At 47.1% G+C, this 26966-nt stretch overlaps 1 protein-coding gene across 9 annotated transcripts in view; it reads left to right on the plus strand.

Annotated features, from left to right (window-relative positions):
* The window catches only part of KCNMA1 (potassium calcium-activated channel subfamily M alpha 1), a 636705-nt gene that overhangs the window by 132588 nt on the left and 477151 nt on the right, over positions 1–26966 (plus strand). The window lies entirely within an intron of this gene.

Below are 26966 nucleotides of genomic sequence, written 5' to 3' on the forward strand. Positions count from 1 at the left end.
GCCTGATTCAGACCCGCTCGCAAGCGATATGCGCTCGCAAGCGGGTCGATGGTGGCCCAGAGCGCATGCGCACGACGGAGCCAGCTCTGTCGTGCGCATGCGTGAGGCCCGGAGAGTGACAGGCAATCTGTCGCTCCAGGTCTCGTACCAAAGAGAGCATGCTGTCGATGTTGAGTGACAGCATGCCCCCTTTGGTGGGCGGGCCGGGGGGGTGGCTGCCCAAACGGAGGCGTTCCCATGTGAACGCCTACCGTTTTGGGCCGGCCCCACTGATCAGTGGAGAGATTCCGGCTCTGTTAGAGCCGAAATCTCTCTGGGGCTTGCGGCAACGAGACCCTACCACAAGGGTCTCGTCGCAAGCCCAAAGGTCGCGATGGTCTTGACCATCACGACCATCTTCCTGGCCGCTCGCTATAGCTGTGGGTGGTTACCCACAGCTATGCGAGCGGCCAGGAGGCCGTTCTAAAAACAAATAACACCCTGATTCAGAGCGAGCGCTCTGTCAGAGCATCCGGCTCTGAATCAGGGCTATTGTTCTAAAGTGGTCACTGAGATGTGAGGGACAAATAAGGAGCTGCAAACTCCATGCATGTGGCTTCATATTGGTCCATGCGGCCACACACCCCTCCACAGTGTCACTCAGGGCCTGATTCAGAGGTAGACATTCATGCTTGTGCAGCTGTGATTTATTTCTGATTCGCAACTGCGATAATATGCAAATGCTAATCTCAGATTTTCTCTAATGTAATTGCAAGTGCCGGACTTTGCAAGCCCTGAGACGTACACTTTCAAGGTCTGTGAAAAGTTCAAATCCGCCGGTGGAGTCAAACACTCCTTCACCATCGACACTTATGGCGCCCTGTAAACGGGCTTGAGAGGGGAGGGGAGCGGGTGCTAATTACCCAGATCCAGGCTTACTGGAGGGGTCTGGGTGCAATACCGCCCTTCCCTTTTTCCTGTCAGTGGGAGTCTACTTGCTGCTTCTGAGCAGCAGCAGTCTCCTCTGCATGTGGGGGGTAGCGATCACACTGATCGTGCCCCCCCTGGATTTGCGCCGGGCTGAGGGTCTGACATTACCCCTCTCCCCAGCGTGCAGCGCCACTTCCATAACACGCCCTTTATTTGTGATCACTTAAAGCCGCTTTCCGGTCATCTCCCGGGAACACCCATAGCTGTCTGCCACTAACGCAAATGGAAGCGATTCCATATGCAGCAGCGATTGCTGCATACACTCAGTGGTACGCATGCACCATAGGGCTTTCCAGGATTTTTTGTGCATACGCAGTAGCAAATGATAGCTCAGCTGTGCCAACGTCGGCACTGCTTCCACCTCCGAATCAGGCCTTCGGTGTTTGACCAGTGCTGTGAGAGAAATGAGAGAGCCCTGAAGAAAAATGGCTACATGGATCATTTCTGGTGGGTATGGTGATTTTACATTTCATCCTGTCTGGAAAAGCAGCTTTAAGCACAAACGTGGGTGCCATTCATGCTCAAATACGTACTCATTATTTTTCCATCAGCAAATAATGAATTACTGTCTATCAAGTTGACATTACGAATTAAGGCTGGTAAAAACTGTAGGAAGAATCATTTTTAAAGGGTGCTTTCAAAGGTGACCTGACTACTGTAGTAGTGAAAATATGAAGCAAATCTATGTATATAAAAAGTACCTCGAGTCACCAAGTGATACAACACTACATTTATTTCTTTTATTGTATACTAATAGTATAGGTAATTGTATAGTACCAGTTGTATGCAAATGGAGATCCTGCTCAAATTGATCCAGGGCCTGAGCCATATATAGATTGAGAACTGTGGTATCTATCAATTGAAAAAATTACATAAGTCTGGGACTGTGGGAGTTGGCCCAAGAATCTGAGGTGCCGTCATGTGAATCTGTGTTCCCGATGGAACCAGGTTCTTTGGATACATAGTTAATCAAACCTCTGAGACAGACATTTAAGCTAAGATTATTTATTGTAAAAAGTATCAAAGAGTGTAGGAAAGCAAACATAAACAATGCACTTAGCTGGGTTTACATTAAAATGCCCAAGCTTGTTCATTCCAGGAGCCGCACTCTCTGACAAGAGCTGGAATTTGAAGAGAAAGGTATGGGAGCACCGCAGTCTCCTCGCGAGGGTCCCGATATGATGCAATGTTCTAACTTTCTTTCCTTCGGGCTCGGAAACAACTAACAAATAAGGATATAAACCTACTTCCAACTATACAATTGGGTAAATATTGTTAAGAAAATCTAAAACAATATAGCGCATGCGCAGATACTGAAAGCCAACACCCTGGGGATATATAACGTGTCTTGTTTACACATTCCTTGTACAATCTAATGCCTGATACACTCAGAAAAGCACTGAAATGAAACATGGCTTTCAGTAGCCATTTTGTTCCCCTATGACAATCTGTTACTCTTGAGATGCCACAAAAATCTAATGCTTTGGGAGATATCTAAAGCATACTTGCCTACTTTTGGAAATTAGTTTCAGGGAGATTATAGTCGGTGGTAGTATGTGCCACCGAGGGGGTAAGCCATGCTCTGCCCAAAAGGCATGTCTAGCATTGCCCATGGGCATATGAATTGTTACTCAGGGTTGGGGCGCTGGGAATATTGGGATATCGGGGTTGGATACTGCGGAATGCAGGTCCTGGTGGTTGTGGGTAACAGTCACAGCTGTCCAGTTCCTGTGTGGGCTGGTGTCTCATTCCTGTTGCAGCAGTGCAGGATGTGTCGTATATTATTGTGCAGATTTCTCTCCTCTATAAAATAATAGCACATATAGTGTATGCTGGGAGCTGTGTTATTACCCCTCATATCACTATAATTCCCTCTCCTCTATATAATAATACCACATATCAATGTGTGCTAGAAGCTGTGTCACCCTCCCCTCATATATCACTGTATGGTCCCCTCTATTGTAAATAATAAAAAAAATATCCCATTTAAGTGTGCACTGGGAGTTGATGATTAGTATTGACTCCCTCAACTATAGCACCCCGGCTAGTGTGCAGTCTCCACAATCACTTACCAGTCTCTCATGCTGCTGCTGAGTGCTTATTGCACCAACAATTACAGTCTAGCTAGCTGCTGTGGAGGAGGTAAGGGACCTGCGTTCATTGCGCTGCCGCAGCACAGCACTGCCAACCACCCGCCCATCTACTTTTTGTGTTTACACAGCCGCACTGGGACCGGGCTCCAGGGAAGACACTGTGAGCACCGTGACAGTGCAACTGGTTGCTGTGCTAGTGTGTCCCGGCCACCGCTGCCCACAACCTCGCGGTAGCCAGAAGATTGCCTGTTGTGACAGTGGGCCTGATTCAGACCCGCTCGCGAGCGCTGAGCATTCCTAAGCAGGTCGATGTTGGGCCAATGCGCATACGCACGACGGACCCGGCTCCGTCGTGCACATGCGCGAGACCCAGATAGCGACGGGCAAGCCGTTGCTATGGGTCTCGCTACAAAGGGGGCATGCTGTCGATGGTGAGTGACAGCACGCCCCCTTTGGTGGGCGTGCTGGGGGCGTGGCTGGCCAGACGGAGGCGTTCCCATGGGAACGCCTACCGTCTGGGGCCGGCCCCACTGACATCACAAGTGATGTCAGTGGGAGTGCTTTTGGCTGTGATGGAGCCAAAAGCACTCCAGGGCCATCGCGACCATCTTTTTGGCCGCTCGCTATAGCTGTGGGTGGTCACCCACAGCTATGCGAGCGGCCAGGAGGCCGCTCTAAAATCAGGAAGGACGGCCCTGATTCAGAGCGAGCGCTCTGTCAGAGTGTCCAGCTCTGAATCAGGGCCTGTGTGTGCAAGTTCATTGCACATCATTATTTATTATTATTTTATTGATGTATTGTTATTAGTATAATAATTAAAAATGGTTATAGTGAGATTGGATAAGGACAAAAATAACTTATTAATGTAACAAGGTCATTACTTACCACATTTCTAGAGGCAGATTCAATTAAGTGCGTTAGCTGCTTAAACAGGTTCCAGTGGCTACGCGTATTAACTGACAGTAGCTACAGTAGTGTCACGGCTTGGCGTGCCCCTGGACCCAGAGTGGAGTCGGATGGCAAGTGAGGGTTCATTTGCTGGTACTGGAAAGCAGCCAGTCTTAAGGGGGTGTGACTCATGAAGGAAAAGGTTCACACGTAGGTTGAGATAAAGCTGGGAGACGCTGGCGGTACTCAGAAGTCTGGGTCGGCTGGACAAATAGCAGGTAGCGGGAAACAGGAGACGGGCAGTAACAGGAGCAGGACGCACCAAGGCTGAGAGGTGAAACTGTAAGGACACACTGGAGCTATGGCACTTTAGGGAGCAAGGGAGCACATAGAACTAGCTCACAGCATACGCTGTGATAGACGTTGCACTGGCAACTAAAGAGCCTCTTGACAGCCCTTTAGTACCCTCAGGTAGTGCAGGATTGGCTGCTAGCCTCCCCAGCCCAGGCTGTAACCTGATTGGCCCAAATCAGACATGTGACCCAAATCCAAGATGGCCGCGCCCAGTGGTCACAGCACGGAAGCGCTGCCAGTCTCAGCCCCTCTCACCTGCCTCCAGATGGTAGCCCTTAGTCTGCAGAGGCTCACAGTACCCAGCGCCGCTCTCCAGGACCCTGCACCCCCGCCGGATGCCCCACACCAGAGTGCCCGGAGCGGGAAGGACCGCGATCTCGGCAGCCTGTCAGCCCTGATCGTGACAAGTAGTTTCTGTTCATAGCCTATGGAGATGTGAGCATAAATCATCTATCATAAGTGGCTGGAAAATGCGCAGTTTGCAGCTCGCGTTTAATTGAATCTGCCCTCTAATGTCTAGTTTTTAATTTTCTAATGTCATCACCATTTTGCTTTATTTGGAAATGTGGCCAAGATTTATTTTGATTTTATTTTTTGCTGTATTTTAGTACTGAAAACCTTTTTGACATTTGAGTGACATGTACAGCACAACTTCATTGGATACATTGCTGCTTATGCTCTTATTGGGATATGTGATTGATTGCTTCTAAATAAGAATAAACGCTCTAGAATTGTCACCGAGCAGAATTGGTCTTTATAGCATTAAGAGACGCATGTGATAGATTTTAAGTGTGCAAGCCCAAACTAATAGTTTGACATAGTGAAGTGTTGCTCTGGTCACGCGATCTGCCAGAAAGAAAGAGAAAACTGACCATGACATAATGTTAGAGCTAGGCAAACAATTTGGAAATTGTCTTGTAGAGGTTGTTGTAACCTACTGCACCTATGTCACAAGTCTGGGATGTAGGGTTGTAAAGTGAGTCATATCTTTTCTAACATCCTGTTCATGACAGGTTGTAAGTCCCTTTACAGTGTAGGATTTCAATTGCAATTTCTTCCAATCTTTGCTAGATGTACATTAAATTCACTCTGTGAAAACAGGAAGCAGAATTATTTCATTTTAGTTTGTTGATGCACTCTCATTTTCAGCATAGCAAAACTATATTCAATTGCATTAACCTCTGACAACATTTCAGGGTAACAGCTATTATCATTGAGCAGCCTACTGATGCTGTGATAGCTCAGAGGGACACCAACAAATGGCATTGTATGAAGTAATGTGGTTAGGTGTTAATTGCTTTTACCTAGTTTATTGCTTCCAGCTCCTGGGCTTCTCCTTTCATTCTCCAGTATCTGGCATATATAGTTTACAGTGTGTTACAGCTTTGCACAGTCATAGCTGCCAAGTTTTTTGCCTTTTTATAGCATGTAGGTTTTGGTAGAATATCTTGCCTGCTAGGCTTTTATGACCTGGGGAATGGGTCACTACTGATTAATGCTTTGTATTTTGGTGCATACAACATATTTATTAGGGTTTTACATATCCAAGTCAAGATTGTTCACTTCATATTAACTGGGAATCTGGGATATTCATTATTGACTAGTACTTGATAATGGGAGCTCATTATTATGTAATATAATATTCTCAAAACATTATTGTCTACCAGTGGAAGAGAGAGGCAATACAAAAGAAATGTTTCAGTGTATCAGAGGAACTCAAGGAAGTTCGATGAATATGCAACCAAAACATACACTCTAAAATACTGAATGTAAAAATAGTATAACAAGCCCTTCTCTTTTGCCTTTAGATAGACCCCACAGCAGTTTTGTCTATACTGTACAGCAGAAACCAGTAATTGCTGGTTGTGGATAAGTTTTAGGTTACAGTCTGTAAGGGATGCGGTCAATATCCCGGGATGCCAGCACTTAGAATACAGGCGCCAGAATCCCGGCACCGGCATCCCAACCTTACGTAGCGGGGTTAGAGGGAGGGCTAGGGTTTAGCGTTAGGCACTAGGGGGAGGGTTAGTGTTAGGCACTGAGGGGGTTAGGGTTATTCTGCATACACACAGTCAGATTTGTTGTCAGATATGATAACGATTGTAAAAATCGTTCAATCGTTCATATCTTTGACATGTAAGGCATGCATCGGCAACGATGCGCGTTCCCACATGTCAGATAACGATCTCTGACATTGTCTGTGTTTGCAGTCAGATTTTGACGATTTCATTCATTTTAATACTGTCAGAAATCGTTAATCATTCATGAAATCGTTCAAATCGTTGTAAAAATCGTTCAATCGTTCATTCAAATCTGACCGTGTGTATACACCATTAGGCACTAGGAGGTTAGGTTCAGGGTACGGGGAGGGGGTAGGAAAATGGTTAGGATACCTACCGACAGGTATCTGTATCCTAACCTTGTTGGGATGCCGGCATCAGGAAATTGACTGTCGGGATCCCGTGCGCCAGCATCCCGTACCCATCCCATCTGTAGCGTTCATAGCAACTCTCTTGTATGGTCTGGTGTTCTATTGATGCATGTGAACGAATGATGATTGGCTCTGTACCCTTCTCCCTATCATTTATTTAAAAACAAATACATTTCAAGACACAAGCTCTGCACCATCTTTAAATGTGCCAGGTTTATGTCTAAGGTACTTTCACCCAAATGCACTTCCAACCAATCAGGTCATATGTATTGTTGTGGTTTCATAAGGCCACCAGTTGGACAGCATCTAGCTACAAAAGAAGAAGCTAAATCCAAGCCTAGGTTATGCTGTTTTTCAGCAATAATCAATAACTACTTCTAATTAATTTTACTACTTGAGAATGTAATTGTAATGTCATGAGTTTTTATTTTCATACACTGTATGTCCTATTCCGATTTATACTGTACACTACTCTAAATTAAAATTTATGTTATGTTTTTTAATATCAGTTCAATGCTGACAATACTGAAATGAATCTGCTTACCCTCTACCTTTTGTCTTCCATAGTGTATTGTTCCATTAAACACATGTTCACCATTATAGTATTGATGCTCCATCACTACCTAAAGCTGAGCTTTACTTAAAATAAATTATAGTTTTCCCTACCCCGAATTCTCCATCACTATCCTGATTTTATTTGTCACGCCTGCTAAACCTGCTCACTTTTTTTTCTGATTTCCACCAATCAATAGCCATTAGCCAATCCAGCTTTCCAGACTTGGAGCAATTCAGAGAGTGGTGCTAGTCCAGAATGGAGGTTAATGCTGGGTACACACGGGACAATCTGCACAACTAACAATATCGCTGAACGATTTTCCTGTAGTGCAGGACAAACGATATTGGGTGTACACACTGAAAGACATCTTTGAAAGATCCTGCCACATCTCTGAACAGGCAATTCTTAATGATATCATCCAAATTGGCCTGCATGTACGGACGACCAAAGATATCGTTATCGTCCAGCGGGAGCACGCATCGTTGGTCGTTCACTGCATACACACGGAACGATATGAACTATTTATTGTTGAACGTTATTGTTCATATCGTTCAAAGATGTGTGTATATACCTAACGGCATCAGCGGCAGAACTATGGGAGACAATGGAGGTGCCTGCCGCCGGGCTCCAGCACTGAAGGGGCACCTCCTCCATTGTCTACAATCTATTCACCCCACTTAGGGCTGTAGCTGTGTACCCGGAGAGTACCATCATGGCTGCCCAATACATGGCACCTCTTCCTGGCACCTGAGAAGCCACCATACACTAGTGGAGAGCTCCATGTCAGACCATCAGCTGCCACCTCCGTCTGTCTATAACCTGTGCCTACTCATTAGTGTCGCCGCTCCTCATCAGTTTCTTTTATCAGTGCGACACGTCCGGTGCCCTCCTCACCCATAACTCCCTGTCTCACTCCTTCCTGGCGGGTGTATCTGCATGCAAAATGCTACATTACAGTGTCAGCGGCTGTGACAGGGGGCACCAAATTATAACTTGCCTCCGGGCATCTGGGATGAACTTACGCCACTGAACAGCAGGCAGTGATACAAAGAGTAGTCTGGTACCTTAGCAGAACAGTGTAACTACACCTATATTTGGCACTAAGGATAAAGGAGCCCTCTTGAATGCTTGATTGTACTGCCTTCCCTACTGCAGCTAGAAGCTGTCCATGACAACCAAGCAGCCAGGTGTTTCTATCCCTGTAACTCTGTCATCTGCGAATACACACAATTAAGCAGCTCTAATATAAGCAAAGTAAACAGAGAAGTATGACTAATACAGTTCAATTACAGAAAACTTTACCTCTATTTTCCCAACTGTTTGGAATTATATCAAGCCTTGGAGAGAGAGAAAGTGGCAGTGAAGTTGTGCAAAGCAACCAATCAGCTTCTAATTGTCACTCTCTAGCACTGTATTTAACTGACAGAAACTAATTGGTTACATTGGGAATCTGCTCTACTTTATAGCTCTCCAAGGCTTGATACATCGCCCCCTGTATGCTATGTTTATCCTTGGCCTGTTGGTAACCAAATCTCTTCATCTTAAGCACAGCTGCAGGATTTCTCTAGAGCTTTACCCATCCTCGCTACTTTTCCATTTTTATTTTCTTCATTAAGAATGTTTTCCAAATCAACACACTCTCAAACGAGCAAATCATGTGCCTTTGTTTCCCCTTCCTCCCTTTAGAGTGTAAACATTAAACATATAAATATAAACTGAAACAGAGAGCATGTTTTGCAATTTGTGCTGCCTTAAATATTGGAGAATGATTCATACTGATTAATTCTAAATAGAATATGAAATATACGTTTTGTGCGGTATTTTTTTTTAATTAAAATTTAATGTACAGTAACTCTCATGGATGAAACAGCTAATATTTTCTAAGCAGGAATGGAAAAATTTGAGCAGGGGACCCTGCCACTAAAACTACATTGCATTGTCATATGAAGCTTTAGCAATGCACAGGTCAGACAACCAGAACATTGACTGCCTTCAGTTTATGTTGTTTGGTCTTATCAGTGATATCAGTTACGCCCAGCTGCGCCAAGTCAAGGGTGACAGTGACTGTGTGACAGGGAGGGTAATTAGTTGGTGTAAACTTTACTTGGGTCCTAGGTCAAAAAGAGCAGGAACTTATTATTCATGCTCCTGGTGCAGCAAGAGTTGTAAAATATTTAAAATCAAAAAGTCACCAATACTAAAGTGATAGACATTATACACTTAAGCTGTCCATCCACTATACAATTTTCTGTCAGATATCTGGCTGGTTGGAATGAAAACCTGGTAATGTATGGGAGCAAATGACAGACGATCATATGGTTTTAAACACTGAAAAAGGAAAAAACAAAAAATTTTCAAATTGGTTAAATTTGTGTGTTTTAACCAATTTGTCTGAACAACCATTTTTGGCTATTTTCCAGTGCTTTTGAGCACATGGACGATTGTCATTTGCTCCCATACATTACCAGGTTTTCATTCCAACCAGCCAGATTGGACAAATATCTGACAGAAAATTGTATAGTGGATGCCCAGCTTTAGGGACTAATTAGTCTGGAATATGCTCGGGCGCAGGACCTGTTCTGTGCATGTGCAGAACAGGTCCTGCATGATTGGACGTAGAGCGGCAGTAGACTGTCAGTCATTGACAGTCTGCTGCCCAGGGCCGCTACCACTAGGCAAACTTAGGCATTTGCCTAAGAGCGCCGGCCCTGCAGGGCGGTAGTGTGGACGGCACATAAGTGCCGTCCGCACTACGCTGCCAGGAACAAACACACAGTCGCCAGCCATGTGTTTGTTTCAGCAGCCGATGAGAGTCAGACAGACTCTCATCGGCTGCTGCGCCCACTGCCGAAGCCGGGCTGGAGCTCACTCATGAGGTCCTCTTCCGGCTCCCACAGTGGCTGATGGGAGAGACATCATGACGTCTCTCCCATCATGCATAGCGGCCCGCCCGTGGGACAGAGGAGCGGACGCTGGAGCGGGGATTAAGGTAAGTGAAGTTTTTTTTTTGCACTTGTGTGATTGGCTGGGATTACTGCTGAGGGGGAGATCACTACTGGGGGTACTGCTTGGGGGGGAGATCACTACTGGGGGCACTGCTGGGGGTGTTAGATCACTACTGGGGGCACTGCTGGGGGGAGAGATCACTACTGGGGGCACTGCTGGGGGGAGGCTACTACTGGGGGCACGATTACTATGGGGGCATTGCTGGTGTGAGGCTACTACTGTGGGCACGACTACTGCTGGGTGGAGGCTACTACTGGGGTCACTGCTGGGGGAGGCTACTTATTGGGTGCACTATTACTACTGGGGGCACTACTGGGGGGTAGGCTACTATTGGGGGCAATATTACTACTGGAGGCATTGCTGGGGGGAGGCTACTACTGGGGGCATTGCTGGGGGGAGGCTACTAGTGGGGGCACTGCTGGGGGGGAGGCTGCTACTGGGGGCACTACACAGGGGGGGACTAGTACTGGGGCACTATATAAGGGGCACTGCACGGAGGAGGACTACTACAAATTGGGACTACTACTGGGGGCATTATATAAGGGGCACTGCATAGGGGGACCACTACTGGGAGCACTGCATAGGGGGCCACTACTGGGGGCACTGTATAAGGGCTTGTGTAACTATCCGAGGGTGGGGGGGCGCAAGGCTGAAGAAATGCCTAGGGTGCCAAGAAACCTTGCACCGGCCCTGCTGCTGCCGTTTGGGTGTGGGGAGTGGGCAGCTACGGCTATAATCCAGTTTTGTATCTAAGAACCTCCTTATTACTTTCCTGGCATACTGAATTAAGTTTGGTTAAGTAACCAAAATAAAAATAGAAGTTAAATTGATTTCTCATGGAACTTGATATATCCTAAATGGCCCAAAACACTGCAAAATGTATTCTTTTAAAAAAAATTACCATGGTTAATCAGAGCGTGCAATATTTTAATAGTGTCATATATTTGTACATTATCTGTATGATCAATTCAGTTGTGGTAAACAATAAATGTTTTACATAGATTCCATTTAATGTCCTAACTAATTCTATAGGAGTAAAAGATTTTTGAACACAATGGATCTTCCTTCAGCACGAGAAGCCTGTAACTTCTATGGAAATTGTTGGCCATTAAATGGTATCAATTTGTGTGCAATGCTTTTTCCTGGACTAAACTGACACTGCATGCATTGTACTCACTTTATATTGCTGTAATCCAATTTAAATATGCTGAAACTTTTCTCTTGGATTAACAAGTTAAATATAGACGTGTTTAGCAAAACTTTCTATTAGTTTGATGTCTTCGTTTCACACATACCTCCCAACATTTATTTATGGGAAATCTGGACAAATGCTGGCATGCATGCATTAAAAAATAGTATTACCATGTACCACTGGGGCATGACCAGCACTGCCAACATGTTGTATTGTGCCCCAATACACACCCACCTGTTCCCCTCCCCTAAAATACCTTTTGTACATCAAGCATGCACCAATGCACCATTCAATTCTGCAACAGTGAAAGGAACATACTTCCACCAACTGCCGATCAGACAAGAGCTGTCCTATTTGGGGGTGGAAGGACAGCTCCCAAATCAAGATCGTCCTGTTTAAAGTGTTTCATTTAGAACGGGTGTTTCATATAGAGATGTGTTTTTTTTAAGAACAACCTGAAATCACTACTACTGTGGACCCTTCTTCCACTATCAAACTCTGGAAGTGTATGGAAGTAAGCAAGAAGCCACAGATATACAGTGACATGTATCACAACTCTCATACAGTCATAAGTATGGACTGCTTCTTGGCGCCCACATAATCGGCACACTACTCTCCCGCTGTTGCTAGCATTCCAATCATTGGCCGCTGGCTCTCTTGTCCCTGACCACTTCATAACTGGGGACCCCCCGTACAAGCAGAAGTTGAACATTGAATAAGTACCATGCACAAGCCCTAGTAAAATACAAATCATACTAATAAGATTAATGCTGTTTATTTATATGATATCCGCATTTTTTTTTACTATGGTGTCATATCACCCTTATTGGGTATACTCTTAAAACTAAACTATTTTTTACAACATGCAACATTTACATTACTGTATTCATTTAAATTAAAGACATGTTATACCATATTTTATATTTCCAAGGAGTGTTATACTCATCTATTAATAATATATTCTTATTAGACATACTACATTTGTCTTGCTAAAGGCCCCAGCAGTAGGAGTGGGGGTAGGTCCCCCTGTCTTAAGAGTATAAGCTGGGACTGTTATTAGCCACTGTAATATGGATCTAGTGTGTTTTCCCTATATTATTCATACTTGCCTACTCTACCAAAATGTCTGAAACTCCCAAATTTTGGGAAGTCCTCTTTAGCTGCCAGGAGAGTAGGCCACCTACTCAGATCTCATCTCTCCTTTTTTTGTAAATGGTCTCGCCAACAGATGCATCATAATGCAACAGCGTTGTTTCACAGTGGGTGTGGTGGTATAGCGTCATACTTGCGTACTCTCCTGAAATGGGCGTGAGCCTCCCAGAAATCGGGTGTCGCTCTCGGCCTCCCAGAAGAGTTGTCAAGTCTCCCGGTCGGCGTCACCCGCCCGCATAATGTACACGATGTAATCTCGGCATTGTCTAGCGATGACTGATACATGATGACGCGAACGCCCTGCCCATAAAACCACGTCGTCGTCCCCCTCCCCCCACGCTGTGCCGAGCTGGCTGCCTCCTCCCGGAAAAGGCAGACAGGTTTTCAACAAGCCTGGATATCGTGTGTCGCATCATCATACCTTCCTTCCCGCACACATACCTTTTAGAAATGTCTGAGAGGAGTCCAAAAAGTCAGCATATAATAAATTTTAATAAATGTAGTATGGTTTAGGACAGTGGTTCTCAACCTCGACCCTCATGTTTTCCCAACAGTTTGAGTTTTGAGGATTTCTGTCTGTGGAAGTAGGTTGGATATTTACTGACCTAGCAAAATAGATTAAAGAAATCCACAAAGCATGACCTTTAGCTGGTATTTGAGGTTTGGAGTTGAGAACCCCTGTTTTAGGATATACGGTACATTTCACCTGTATTTGCATTTACATATTTACATATACACCATGTGAAGTGTATCTGGAAATTTGTAACCACGGAGCCATTAAAAACAACAAAGATGCCGATCTCTAATTTAGTTATGCTTATACTACAAAGTATGAAGGCACCAGGATATAGTGATATTTTTAGAAGTAATTTGAAGGTTTAACCTGATACCTAGCAGGAACGTTTTGTTTGGTTGGCCAGCAGATAATGAACATGTGTTTCTCTATTGATTCAGCAGTATGTGCTGTGGTATGGTGGTCAATACAGTTGGCTTGGAATAGACTGAAATGTGGTCGGAAACAATTTGATGAGTTTTTATTTTTTAGTCTGTGTACGTCAGCCGCAATCCACTGAAATGTGACAGCGAGATACCAACAAATACAGTAATTTTATTACTGTACATGTACTATACAAAGCTTTAAAGGAGAAGTTAGAGGTGTAACTAAAACCTCAAACATCTAAAGCCAACTAGAATGCAAAAACTACAATTGGGCCGCCTCAGCTTTATTGCACGGTCTAACATAGTGGTATTGAGTGGCACATGGCATACCAGATTAACATAAACAGACATAACAGTAGGGGTGCATCTATAATAGGTGCAGGGTCCAGGGAGGCCCGCACCGCACACCCTGCACCCATTTTATTTAAAACTTACCTCTCCGAGGTCCCGCGCCGGGTCTCAGCGCTGCTCAAAACGCTGGAAAGTAGCCGGCGCGGCCATTTTTCCAGCATTTTGCTCATGCACTGTGAGGGAATAGCCGGGAAAATGGCGGCCGTGCCATTTCCCCGGCGATCTGCGGATACGCAGTAGATTCTGGGCACGCTCTAGTACCCAGAGTCTACTGATGTGGTGGCCGGCCAGCTGCGTCAGTCGGCTGCCGGCCATTGGGGTGAGAGGAGGGAGGGGGCCCTTGCCGGGGAATGCACACGGGCCCCCTCCTCTCTTAAGACGCCCCCACATAACAGTGATGTGTTTATGATACCATGGATGGTTAGCAAAATCAAAATATTGGCTATTCTGAATAGAGGCACTTTTAGTAGAAAAAAAATAACATAGTATATTTTCACACCTGGGCCGGGAAGTGCTGTAAACTCCTGACATGAGGATTTCTGCTCACACCCTCCTGCGGTGTGAGCAGAAATCCGTCTAAACCAGGCCCATGATGCTTTTTTCTGGCTTACCACGTGCGATAGCAGCATCTCAGCTGACACGTAATACGGAGAATGCCTCGTAACCACGACTACACACCCAGCTTAAGGTGCGGTAACTGGCATCTCCCAACGAAGTGCAGGGCACAGGAGCGTTTTAAGAGAGGAGGGGATCTGTGTGCAGACTCAGCGTGGGTCCCCTCCTCTTCCTGGCGGTGCAGAATCCACTGCGCATGAGCAGGTCTCCTGGAAAATGGCATCCGCGCCTATTTCCCAGGGACAGCAGTACTGCGCATGCGCGAGTCACCGGGAAAATGGCCGCCGCGTTCACCTCATACTTGCCAATGCTTCCTGATTGTCAGAAAGACTCCCTGAAGTAGTAGCAATCTCCCTGACTCCCTGAACAGTCTAGCAACCTCCCTGATTGCACATTACCCCCCATCATGAAGCTGTTATATACAAAAAAACAGAGCTATATACATTCAAATTGGATCATTAGTTTAATCTCCCTGCACTGGTTATAAGGCACAATGATCCCTATGGCTACATGCAATTTCTGAAAAGTATCAGTGTGATTTCATTAACAAATAGATCTTACTATCTGTTTTGGGGCTGATTTACATTTGGATGTAAGTCAGTCTTATGGCACACCTCTCACGTGTAGTAGTACACGTCCGCTTTACTGCTGCGCTCATAGGTGCTGCTTTCACAATCTCCCTGAAATGCTTTTTCAAAAGTAGACAAGTATGTTTCACCGTTGATCAACTCTATTTTGTTTCCACTTTAATTTCTGCAGCATCAAGGCTGCTTTTCTGGATGACAAAAAAGCCTGTGATCTAGCAGGGACATATGTGTGCCAACCTCTCCTACAGATGCTGCTCCTTGGCAGTGGGGGCAGTGAGGACACATTGCATATCCCTTGACAAAAGGGCTTATTCCTATCCGCCTCCTCTATTTTAGCTCTTCACACACACTCTGTTAAATGTGTTATATTAAAGCATTTAGATCAAAAACTCATAACAGTTTCCTACTGCAATCCCACCCACACTTTTTGTAAGCACTGTGTTGGAACTAATGTAAAAGTGGAATAATTAAACATATGTACATTGGTCAATGTTCTACATCAATCTGTTTTTATTTGGGTTTTTTTGGACCAAAAACCATAAGAGATGCAAGGGAATTGGGTATACCAAAATGTGATAATCAAGGGAAAAGAGAAGGGAAGAGATCCCAAGCACTGGTACTGAGACTGATGTAAAGTGGGTATTGGTGTCCCCACGTTATCAAATAATCAACGCACTTACAGGGATAAGAGATATTACATGAGTAGATGTGCCCATTACAGGTTATATAATAATAGTAAGCAGGTAGGAAAGGAAAAAAATGCTCTCAGCTTGGGGCACTCTACAAAACATAACCTTTATTGATATATTTGTTAAAAATAGACCAGAACTACTGTAGTCCTTTACATACTCATTACACTGACAGCAAGCAAACAAAACATCGAATAATCCATATTATTAATTGATGTGCTGGATCAGAAGTATAACAATCAAAAATCATATATTAGCCTGACCCAAAGGTCAATATGATAAGCAATTTCCCTTAAATAAATGGTCCAGCAATGACCATCCTATGGTAATAACATATAAGCAGCATAAATAGCAATATATTAACACAGCAATATATCATTTAAAATCAAACACATACCTATATGGTGTTCTAATATGACCAAAAGGAGCAATATAGAAACCACTAATGTAACCTGGGTAACCTATCTATCCTACACATTTGCTGTTGTGTAGTGCACCTGCGGGTCTACCCACCATCACTACGTCATGGCCGACCAGATAGTATACCAGGTATTCTATATAGTGTACAATCTACAATACTGTGCATTCCCCCATACACACACTTTTTTTTTGAAGGGGGAGCATAAAGGGAGCTGCATTATTTTATCCTAAGGCATTCAAAATAAAAAATTGTCAATGTCTGTTTTACTTTCAGTGACAAATTCTTTGAAATAGAGTTTTTGTTTATGTTTTATGCTTTTAAATAAAGTGTAGTAGGAGCCTGTAATCTATGCTACAAAGTCAATATTTACCTTTGGGCGTTATTGATTTGGGATTGCTGTGGGAGTCACAAATGTCTCTCCACCGTGTATTTATTCCTACAATAAAATTGTAAGACTGTAGGAGCAATTGACAGGCAAGCAGGGAATGTTGTTACTATGGTCGGAGGTGCTGACCGTGATCAAAGAGACGGAGAATTGTAATCATCTCCATGGGCACAGGCAATAAAATCGGCAGGTGTCATTTTTATTCATATTGGGGTTCATTTGCATTCTGTATGTACGTAGGCAAAGACACATGCACAAAATATATATACTTTTGAGCATATGTTGAGTAAACTGCGTCTCAGAAACAGTAGTCTTCATGCCAGAATGTCAGGTCTACAAGCATACCTGCAGTCCATTATTGCGAAGTGATGTGCTTTGATACTTTTATTACTATTTACCCTCTTTGTACATAATATAATAATGTAATCAAGTGGCATATACACAAGACAGGACAGTGTCCCGGTGGTTGTTAATAAATGCGAAAGTTGTATGCTCCATATAAATTGTAATTAATAGAAACATTTCCTGAATTAATCCAACAATTAGGGGGTAATTAATCAGCCCCCTGGCTAATTGCCAGCGCCATGTGGAGAAAAGCTATTCGATTAAGTAGCATTTTCTCTGTACGGTAAACCAGGTGTTAACGTGTGCTAGGTAATTAATTCTATGTAAATTACTAAATCAGTGCTCCTGAAGCTGCGAGGAAAAACCCACCTCTGTAGTTTAACTCGCAGGGCAAACCCTGCTGGTCGAATCTTCCGGTGCAGGTACTTATCCGCTGATTGAACTTAATGTCAGTTAAGTAACGCGATTAGGTGGCTGCAACTACTTCTATATTATAGCTGATGATTTAGTTGGAGGGGTCAATACGCAATCAGCCAATCACAGCATATACGTGGTGCTGTCATTATTATGTATCGAGGCACCAGACCACAGTACTGCAAGGGATATGCCCAGGGGTTAAAGTGGGCAAGAACAAGGTGGAACTGAGTTCCATCACCTCTAAAGGTAGGTGGAACTAGTTCCACCTCCACCAAGTCCCTGCACACCTGCACAGACGTCCCACAGACAGAGAGCTACTCTCTGTCTGCCTAGGGAGTCTCAATTTCTTCAGAGGTCTTTCATTTCAGAGAAATCAGCATAAAGGTGAAAGGGGGGGGAGGGGGAGTAGACAGCAAGGGAGATGAGTTCCACCACCTCTCCAGGACCACTTTAAGCATATGCCTTTGCAAAAAGCTACATGTGGACATATGCAGAAGGTTTGATAAATCTTCCCCTAAGTGTAATAAAGCTGGTAGTTTGTAATCACTATTTAGATCAGTGATGGGCAACTGGCCTCCCTGCTTTATATTTGTTGTTGACTGTAGGCCGCTGTTCTACTGAGCTTCACCATGACCCCAGCTTTTATTGAATGTTTGGTTGAAGCTTAACTTGATTGTAATTCCTATTTACTCCATTAACACAAATGAAAAAATAACTGCCAACATTTGAAAATGCAAATTCAGGACTAAGTAAACCCCCAGCCCTGATCTACCCAAACCACCATCCTGTCTGCCGAAGAACTCCCACTAGAACAAAGCTCTGCGCCTTTCTCAATCTTTGCATTGATACAATCCTGCCAAAATTGGGACTGTTTAGTTCAGAAATGTTTAGGCAAGACCCGACTGCACTGTGCACCAGTGTGCTGCAAAGTTGTTGGCTACTTTGTATTCCACTTACACATGTGAACAGGTGTTTTCCATCATAGGGTACATAAAAAAAGCATGTGCATAGGTTGACTGACTGGATCCCCTCTGCAGAATAGCTCTGTGCTCACTCCAGCCATACACCTAGCTTTCAGAAACTGCAAGAAAATCTGGTCAACTGGAAGTGAGACTGAATTGCTAGATACATGCCTGATAAATACATTTTTATGGTGCAGCCCCTTTGAAGGTTAAATGGTCACATGTGCACCCCTGGAATGTGTCAGGTTGCTTATCTCTTATCTAGATGATCATCTTATTTTCACATTAAGAAAAAAAAGAAAGATTCAATTATACTATAATTTTACACAATTCCAAGAATGTCAAACAGGGGAATTATTCATGTGTTTAATTTTACATGTATAGCCTTTCCCATTCTAATAGATCAAGTCTCTCTTGCAGAGAAGAAAAAACACAATGGGTTATATTTATAAAGCAGCAGCTTTTGCCTAAAAATTAAAAGCGGCACTAATACCTCGTGTTTAGCACTTAATATTAATGCCATTTTAAATTTTGCGGTCAAACCAGCTGAGAAGCTTTGTAAATATACCCTCCTGTGTGTATTCTTGTCTGCTGTCCTAGATCTTATTACTGTGTCCTTGTTTATACTCACGGTTGTTAATGTTACAAGGTTTTTGATTCAATCTCTCTGTTCATCAATTCATCATCCCTTCCTCCAAATGCGACTTTTGTGATGTTGACTATTCTGTTCCAGATTGTAACAGAACTCTTGCTATAGCAAATGTTATCATGAAATCATTGAATACAGTCAACTAATTTTCAAGGACTTTCAATAGATATTTTAAGATCTGTTTGTAGTCTACAAGGAAATGCATAGGTCAGGCAGTTCAAACTCAAAATCTCAATTGGGACAAATAATCAAGATTGTGTGGGCCGCAAGTAAAAGTCTTATATGCAATTTTTTGAAAGGTTTTTATTAAGAAAAACAACAATAAAGTTTAATGTTTTCTTCCCGATACTTGACCTCTCTTTTCTGTCACAGATTTTTGCCACACAGTAATGCCCATTACAACACATTATGCCACAGTAATGCCCTTTACAGATTATGCCACAGTAATGCTCCTTACACATTACTGTGCGGCATAATGTCACCAAGTATGGCAGTGGTAGCAGCATGTTATGGGATGTTTTCTAATGGTGCTGACTGGCGATCTAGTCAAGATCATGTCACGTTGATGGGCAGATACCTGTTACCAGGGCCGGCTCTAGGGGTGTTTCGACCTGAGTCAGAGCCGTCCCCAGCTAATTTGGTGCCCTAGGCAAGATTTTGGCTGTGCCCCCTAGCAAGCAGAGATATTAAATTTATATATATATATATATATATATATATACACCTTGTATACCTTGACAAAGGGGTGATGCGGCCCCGAAACATCGGCTTCACATGCTATAAATACAAATCATTTGTATACTTAAAATTCCCGGAGTGCCGCTGTTTTTTCTATTTTATGCACCACAACCACGGAAGGCACCCGGGTCCACTGTGCGAAAACATTTATGGGTCCCCGAGGACCCCTCATTTTTAAAAATTGGGGTCCTACTCCACGGTTTCTGGGTCCCATTACATATTATATAGGATAATGGCAGGTAGCAGATGGGACAGTGCTGGGGAAGGCAGTATTTGGGGTAAAGATAGCTAAGGCCAAGCAGCAGTTGGGGCAGAGCTTGAGATAGAGGCAGGGAGAAGTTGGGGTCGAGGGGGTAAGGGAAAGCAGTACTAGGGATAGGAGGGTGTTAGGAGCTAGCAGCACTGGGGGCAGGGAGGGGCTAATTAGTAGAGGAAGGGCATGTAGTGTGCAGCCGGTGTAGGGACAGGAGCTGGAGGCGGGTCCCGGGACAACACAGTACGGGGCCAGTGATGAGAGAAGTCCCTGGCAGAGGGATGTAAAGCACGAAATTAGTCCATATCCCTCAGTGTTATGCTCTGGGTTACAGCAGCGCTGCAGCGTGAGGAGCCTCCGCCAGTGATACGGACATTCAGCTACATAGCCAGAAATAGTAGTGCGAGGAGCTGCGGAGAGCAGGCATTGCATCCAGGTATAGTCACTGTTGTCATTCCAAAGCATAGGGGAAACTGGGATAAGGTTTGCCAGACACTGCAGGGCCGATTACAAGCAGCTGCAGGTCACACAGGCAGATATCCCCTGCTGAAACATTATATTAAACAGATTTTATGTCAAACTTGTTTAGAGAGTGATAGCCTTTTTCTTTCTATTTCATTTGGGAACAAGTTTATACAGTATAAAACTTTGTAACACAGGAAGTCATATTCCCTTTAAACAATAATAAAGTGTGTACATACTTAGAAGCAGCCGTTCATGGGGAGTGTGGTGCCGGAGTGGCGATCATCATAAAGAAGGCAGCTACGGGACACATAGGCTTAGCTGAGATCCCCTCATAGAGCTGGCTCAAAGGAGAGGCAGCGCAGGGGACAATGGCCGTGCTCATTCAATCACCAGCGCAAGCTTGCGGTAATATCCAAGCGACGGACGCCCAATGGGTAGGAGGCGGGGGTGGGGAAAGCTCGGGCAGCGATTGGACAAGTAGACTCTGCCCGCAGCTGATTGGTTGTGGAGGCTGGGGTGATTATAATTGGCTGCTGCAGAGCACACAGGTCAGTGACCACATCGCATCATGTAGGTCCCGCGGCCATCTTCCTCGTTTCCTCCGACCTTGCTGTCAATGACACCACAGTCACCTCACTGGCCGGGCTGACCGCTGTGCTGCCCGATCAGAGCTAAGCTCTGATCATGGCAGCAGCGCATGGGGGAGATGCAGAGCCGTGGAATGCCCTTAGGCATTCCAGATGCCCTAGGCATTTGCTTAGAATGCCTATACCTAGGGCCGGCTCTGACCTGAGTGGTCGAACAGGGGCACCACCCATAGAGGGCACACCCTTCCCCAGCATCCCAATTTCAGCGGGACCGGTAGGTGGCCAATTGGGGGGTTGGGGACCCCTACCGCCGCAGCTGTGCGGTGGTGCTGGGACCTCGGAATCTGAATGGATGATGCGCGTGGCATCCATTCAGTGCCGTGAGAGGGCTGGGGGAAGCCCAGCTAGTGAGGCTCCCTCCAGCCTGACATTATTTGGAGGCGTGCCATGCGGGCATGCCCCTCAGATAATGTCACATAAGGAGGCATGGCCTATGTTAATTAGGCCACACCCCAATTTTGGAGCGCAAAGCACTCAGCCGACACAGAGCGCAATTAGCCCTAGAGCCGGCCCTGCCTGTTCCTGAACAAATCCTGATACCCCCTGTCAAAATGCTCACACCGCGGAGGAAATTTGTCTTTCAAAAGGATGGTGATCAAAATCATTCTGTAGCAAGAGCAACACTGTGGTGTACCTGACTGGCACTGTCAGAGTCCTGCTCTAATATATGTCTTAAAAGAGAAAAAGGAGCATGTATAATGGGATGTAGTCAGGAAGCCGGCGGTCGGCTTCCCGACAGTGAAAGCCTGGCATGGGACTAATGATAAGCGCCTAAATACCGACGCCTATCATGAGCCCCACGACGAAATCCTGAAGCCCGGCTTACCGAACGTAGGTAAGCCGGGCGTCGGGAGGTTTAGGGCGCGGGGAGGGGGGGTTAGGTTTCAGGCACCCCTGGGGGGAGGTTAGGCACTAAGGGAGGAAGTTAGGCACCCCTAAGGATGGGTTAGGGATCTTCATCTGCCGGCCTTCGGGCGTCTGTATTTCTACTTCAGGGTCCATAGGGTATCCACAGGATACCTTGGGGTATAGGTGTGACGTCAGTCGCAGGGCACCAAAGAGTTAAGCTTTCAGCCTCCCAGGATGCACTAGGTCCCCCTCCTATACCCCGTCCCCGGGCCAAGGCACCTCAGTTTAGTTTGGTGCCCGGCCGGCGTCGGGTGCACCTGTCGGAGTGGGGGCTAGAAGAGCCCCTGAAGCTTTCTTCAGTGCAGCTGTGGCTGCACATCTGGATGTACAGCATGGACAGTCAGTCCTGACGTCCATGCTGTCTTCCCTACACCCCCGCCGGTACCAGAACGCCGGTACCGATCCGGGGATGCTGGTGAGCATCTGGGGTCACAGCTAGCGGTGACCCCAGATGTTCCGGACCATGGCCGGATCCAAGGGGGACAAAGGTAAGCAGCGGGGTCCCGCGGTGGGTCCCCGCTGGTCACATGGTCCTAAGTCCCCAGGCAGGGGGCTCCCTGGGGACTGGCTGCAGCGAGGAGCCAGGTACTGAACCTGCGTTTTCCACTACCCCCTGGGACAGCGGACCGCAGCAGAGCGGTAGCGCTGCGGCGTCCCAGGGGTTAAATGCATGCCAGGGGAGCGCGCCTTCCCTGTCTCACAGCCGGCGCCTCCCCCGCTGCACACAGCCCTCTCTGCACTGTGCTGACTGGTCCTGTGTCAGCGCTCCTCCCCCAGGCCAGCTTCTCTCTGCTCCTCGGCGGCCATCTTCTCTGCAACGCATGGTGAACGCTGCTGGAAGCCTGGAAGGAAGCATCGTGGTCTGGGTCCCCCCGCATACCTCTCCTCCGCTGTGGCTCAGGTCTGTGTATGCAGTGCTGTGTCCTACCAGGCCCTGTGTCTGTGTAGTTGAGTGATCAGCGCTGTTAGTGCAGGAATTGTTATTTCTCTGCATTGTATGTGACTGTGCTAGCGCTGCTGCCTGTAACTTTATCTTCTCAAAACTGTCAGCTTTATTACTGTCCCTGTTCTTTCTGCTAAAGCCCTTGCGGTGCGGTGCTGCAGGGTGGTCTCTCGCCTATTTAATACTTAATTGGTGAGAGAGGTCACATACGTGGTGCCATCATGTCTGAAAGTGATTTTCCCCTCCGGCTACAGTGTACCACGTGCAAAGTACCGTTAGCGGAGGGGGAGGGTAGCGCGGAGGGCCTTTGCCGGCAGTGTTTGTCCATGGCGCGGCCTATTACGGTTACAGCACCGATACAGGAGCCGCCCTGGGCTTGTTTCGCTCAGGCGTTAACAGCTTTAGTGGGCCAGTTAGCTCCGCAGCCCGCGTTTACTCCGATGGGTTTGTCCCAGCAGTCTGTGGTGTCGTCACCCATGCAGGGGTTCCCACGACAATTGGTGGTACCCCACAGTCTCCCTATTTCCCCGCTCCCGGGTTCTCAGGAGCCAGCATGGGTTAACTCCCTGACGAGTTCTGTACAGCACTTGTCGGATGTGTTGCAAGGGGAGTCTGTGATGCGGCCTCATAAAAGGCCGGTGGCGTCCCTGTCCGCTCCTTATGAGGATGACGAAGGGACGTCTGATGATGGGGAGATTCTGGATCCTTACGATCAGGAACCTCTCCATACTAAGGACGCTGATGCTAAGTCCAAAGTATATATTCCTGGACTTATTCGGGCGGTCCGCACAGCCTTGGTGATTGAGGACGAAGTTCCCCCAGCGGCTAAATCTAAGTATGCCTTTTTCAAAGATGTGAAGGGCGATGCCACAGTCTTTCCTCTTTCGGGTCAGTTGGTGGACCATTTAGAGGAGGCGTGGAAACAACCTGGCAAAAGATACCAGCCACAGAGACGCCTGGCGGTGGCTTATCCGTTCGCGGATAATTATTTTGCTAAGTGGGAATCCCCTCCACAGGTGGATTCTCACGTGACCCGTCTTGTCCGAAGTGCCACATTGCCGATGCCATCCATGTCCTCCCTTAAGGATGCTATGGACCGCAAGGTAGAAATCTGCCTGAAGTCCGCTTATTCCCTTGCAGGGGGGACAGCACGGCCGGCTATGGCCATTTGCTGGGATGCCAGAGCGATGGAGCGATGGGCGGATTCATTAGAGGCTTCTTTTGAATCCGACTGTCCGGCCGAACAGGCGGAGTTGATTGGCAATCTCCGTGATTCGGCCACCTACATCAACGAGGCGGCTCTAGACATTAGTACTCTGGTGTCTAGAATTTCTTCAGCAGCGGTAGCTGCTCGTCGCACCTTGTGGCTGCGATCCTGGAAGGCGGATGCAGATTCCAAGAAAGGTCTGGAAGCGTTGCCGTTTACCGGAGAAGTTCTCTTCGGTCCGGATCTGGATAAGATTGTGGCCACGCTGGCGGCAGCCAAATCTGCTTGTCTCCCGTCGGCCGCTGCTCCTTCTGGTTCTGGACCATCGTCCTTTCGGTCATCTAGGGCCCAGGGCAGGCCCAAACCACAGTCGTTTCCTCGACAGGCTGGCCCTAAGAAATCGGTCAAGCCCCGGAAACAGGCATGGAGTACCAGACGTCCGGCCCCCAAGCCAGATGACAAGCCTGCGGCCTGACGGTCCGGGCCTCCCTTTGGGGGATCCCAGGGTGGGAGGCCGCCTGCTGCAGTTCTCCCGGTGTTGGTCGTTCACTACGACAGACACTTGGGTTCTGGAGGTGGTCTCCCACGGGTACGCCCTCTCCTTCCGGCACAAACCCCCGGCTCGATTCTTCACCACGGGTCTACCATCAGACCGGAACAAGGCTACGGATCTGCGGAAGGTATTGCACACTATGCTCCAGGCTGGAGTTATAGTGCCTGTTCCATTCTCCCAGAGGGGCCAGGGTTTCTATTCAAATCTATTTTTGGTACAGAAACCCAATGGGTCATATCGTCCGATTCTCAACCTCAAAGCACTCAACAAGTCTTTGCGGGTCCCGAAGTTTCGGATGGAGACCCTACGGTCCATCATTCTGGCGCTGGAACCTGGGGACTACATGGTGTCATTGGACATACAGGACGCTTACCTGCATGTCCCTATTCTTTTGCGCCATCAAGAGTTCCTTCGGTTTGCAATCCGCAGCGACCACTTCCAGTTTCGGGCGTTACCTTTTATCCTGGCGACAGCACCACGTGTTTTCACCAAGGTGATGGCGGTCATGGCGGCTTCTCTGCGGCTGCAAGGAGTCCGCATGTTGCCGTACTTGGACGACCTGTTATTGGTGGCAGGATCTCCAGAGCTCCTGTTACACCACTTGGACCTGACCATTGCACTGCTGCAACGGCACGGCTGGCTAATCAACTGGCAGAAGTCCACTCTAATCCCGTCTCGGAGGATTCTGCATCTTGGAGCCTTATTGGACTCGGGACAGCAAAGGATCTTCATGACGGAGGACAAGATCTCTGCTTTACAGTCAAGGGTGCGCAGTTGTCTGCACACCCGCCGGGTGTCCTTACACTCGGCGATGAGGTTACTGGGCTCCATGGTGTCGGTGTTCGACATGGTGGAATACGCCCAGTTTCACTCCAGACCTCTGCAGCACCTGATCCTGTCCAAGTGGAACGAGCTGCCTCAGTCTCTGAAGTTCCAGACGATTGTGCTCACCCCGGAGGTTCGCCTGTCCCTTGCGTGGTGGTTACAGACGACCCACCTCAACAAGGGACGTCCGTTCTGGGTTCCAAATTGGGTCCTGTTGACAACGGACGCCAGTCTTCGGGGCTGGGGAGCAGTTTCGGGTCCACAGTTGTTCCAGGGCAGGTGGACGCCGACAGAAGCGGAGCTTCCAATAAATATCTTGGAACTCCGTGCGGTCTTCAATGCTCTCCTGCAGGCACAGCGGTTTCTCCAGGGTCACCCGGTGCAGGTCCAGTCGGACAACGCTACCACCGTGGCCTACATAAACAGGCAAGGAGGAACTCGCAGTCGGGCGGCTCTCGTAGAGGTCTCTCGGATCCTGGTTTGGGCGGAGCGCAATCTTCCGGCCATATCAGCGGTCTTCATCCCGGGAGTGCTAAATTGGGAGGCGGACTTTCTAAGTCGTCAGGACGTTCATCCAGGGGAATGGTCCCTGCACCCGGACGTTTTTCAACTACTGGTGGACAGGTGGGGTCTTCCAGAAATCGACCTCATGGCGTCCCGGCACAACAAGTTGCCGGTGTACGGGTCTCGCACAAGAGTCGAAGGGGCGTCTCTGGTGGATGCTCTGTCCGTCCGGTGGACGTTCCGGTTCGCATACCTGTTCCCTCCGGTCTCCCTTCTTCCACGGGTAATCCGGAAATTCAAACAGGAAGGAGGGACGCTCCTGTTGATAGCTCCCGCGTGGCCCAGACGGCACTGGTTCTCAGACCTTCAGGGTCTGTCCGTGGACAGTCCTCTGCGGTTGCCGCTACGACCGGACCTTCTGTCTCAGGGTCCTTGCCTTCACCCGGACCTGACTCGGCTGTCTTTGACGGCGTGGCTGTTGAGACGGCCATGCTGAGGTCCCGGGGGTTTTCCAGCTCTGTGGTGCGTACCATGTTACGAGCTCGGAAACCGTCTTCCGCGAGGATATACCATCGCGTGTGGCATACGTTCTTCCAGTGGTGTCGACCGAGAGGTTATGCACCGCGGGAGTTTCGTCTGTCTCGGATTCTCGCCTTCCTGCAAGCGGGACTAGATCATGGGCTTCGCCTTGCTTCTTTGAAGGTACAGGTTTCTGCCCTATCTGTCTGGTTTCACCGTAGGATTGCTACAATCCCGGATGTGCGCACCTTTATGCAAGGTGTTCTCCGTATTCAGCCGCCCTTTGTTCCACCTGTGGCGCCTTGGGATTTGGCTGTGGTCCTGAGGGCTCTCCAAGGACCGCCGTTTGAACCACTGGGCTCAGTGGATATTAAATGGCTAACAGCTAAGACTGTTTTCCTT

This window comes from Taudactylus pleione, unplaced genomic scaffold (assembly GCF_031769625.1).
Source record: "Taudactylus pleione unplaced genomic scaffold, aTauple2 ptg000157l, whole genome shotgun sequence".
Classification (NCBI taxonomy): domain Eukaryota; kingdom Metazoa; phylum Chordata; class Amphibia; order Anura; family Myobatrachidae; genus Taudactylus; species Taudactylus pleione.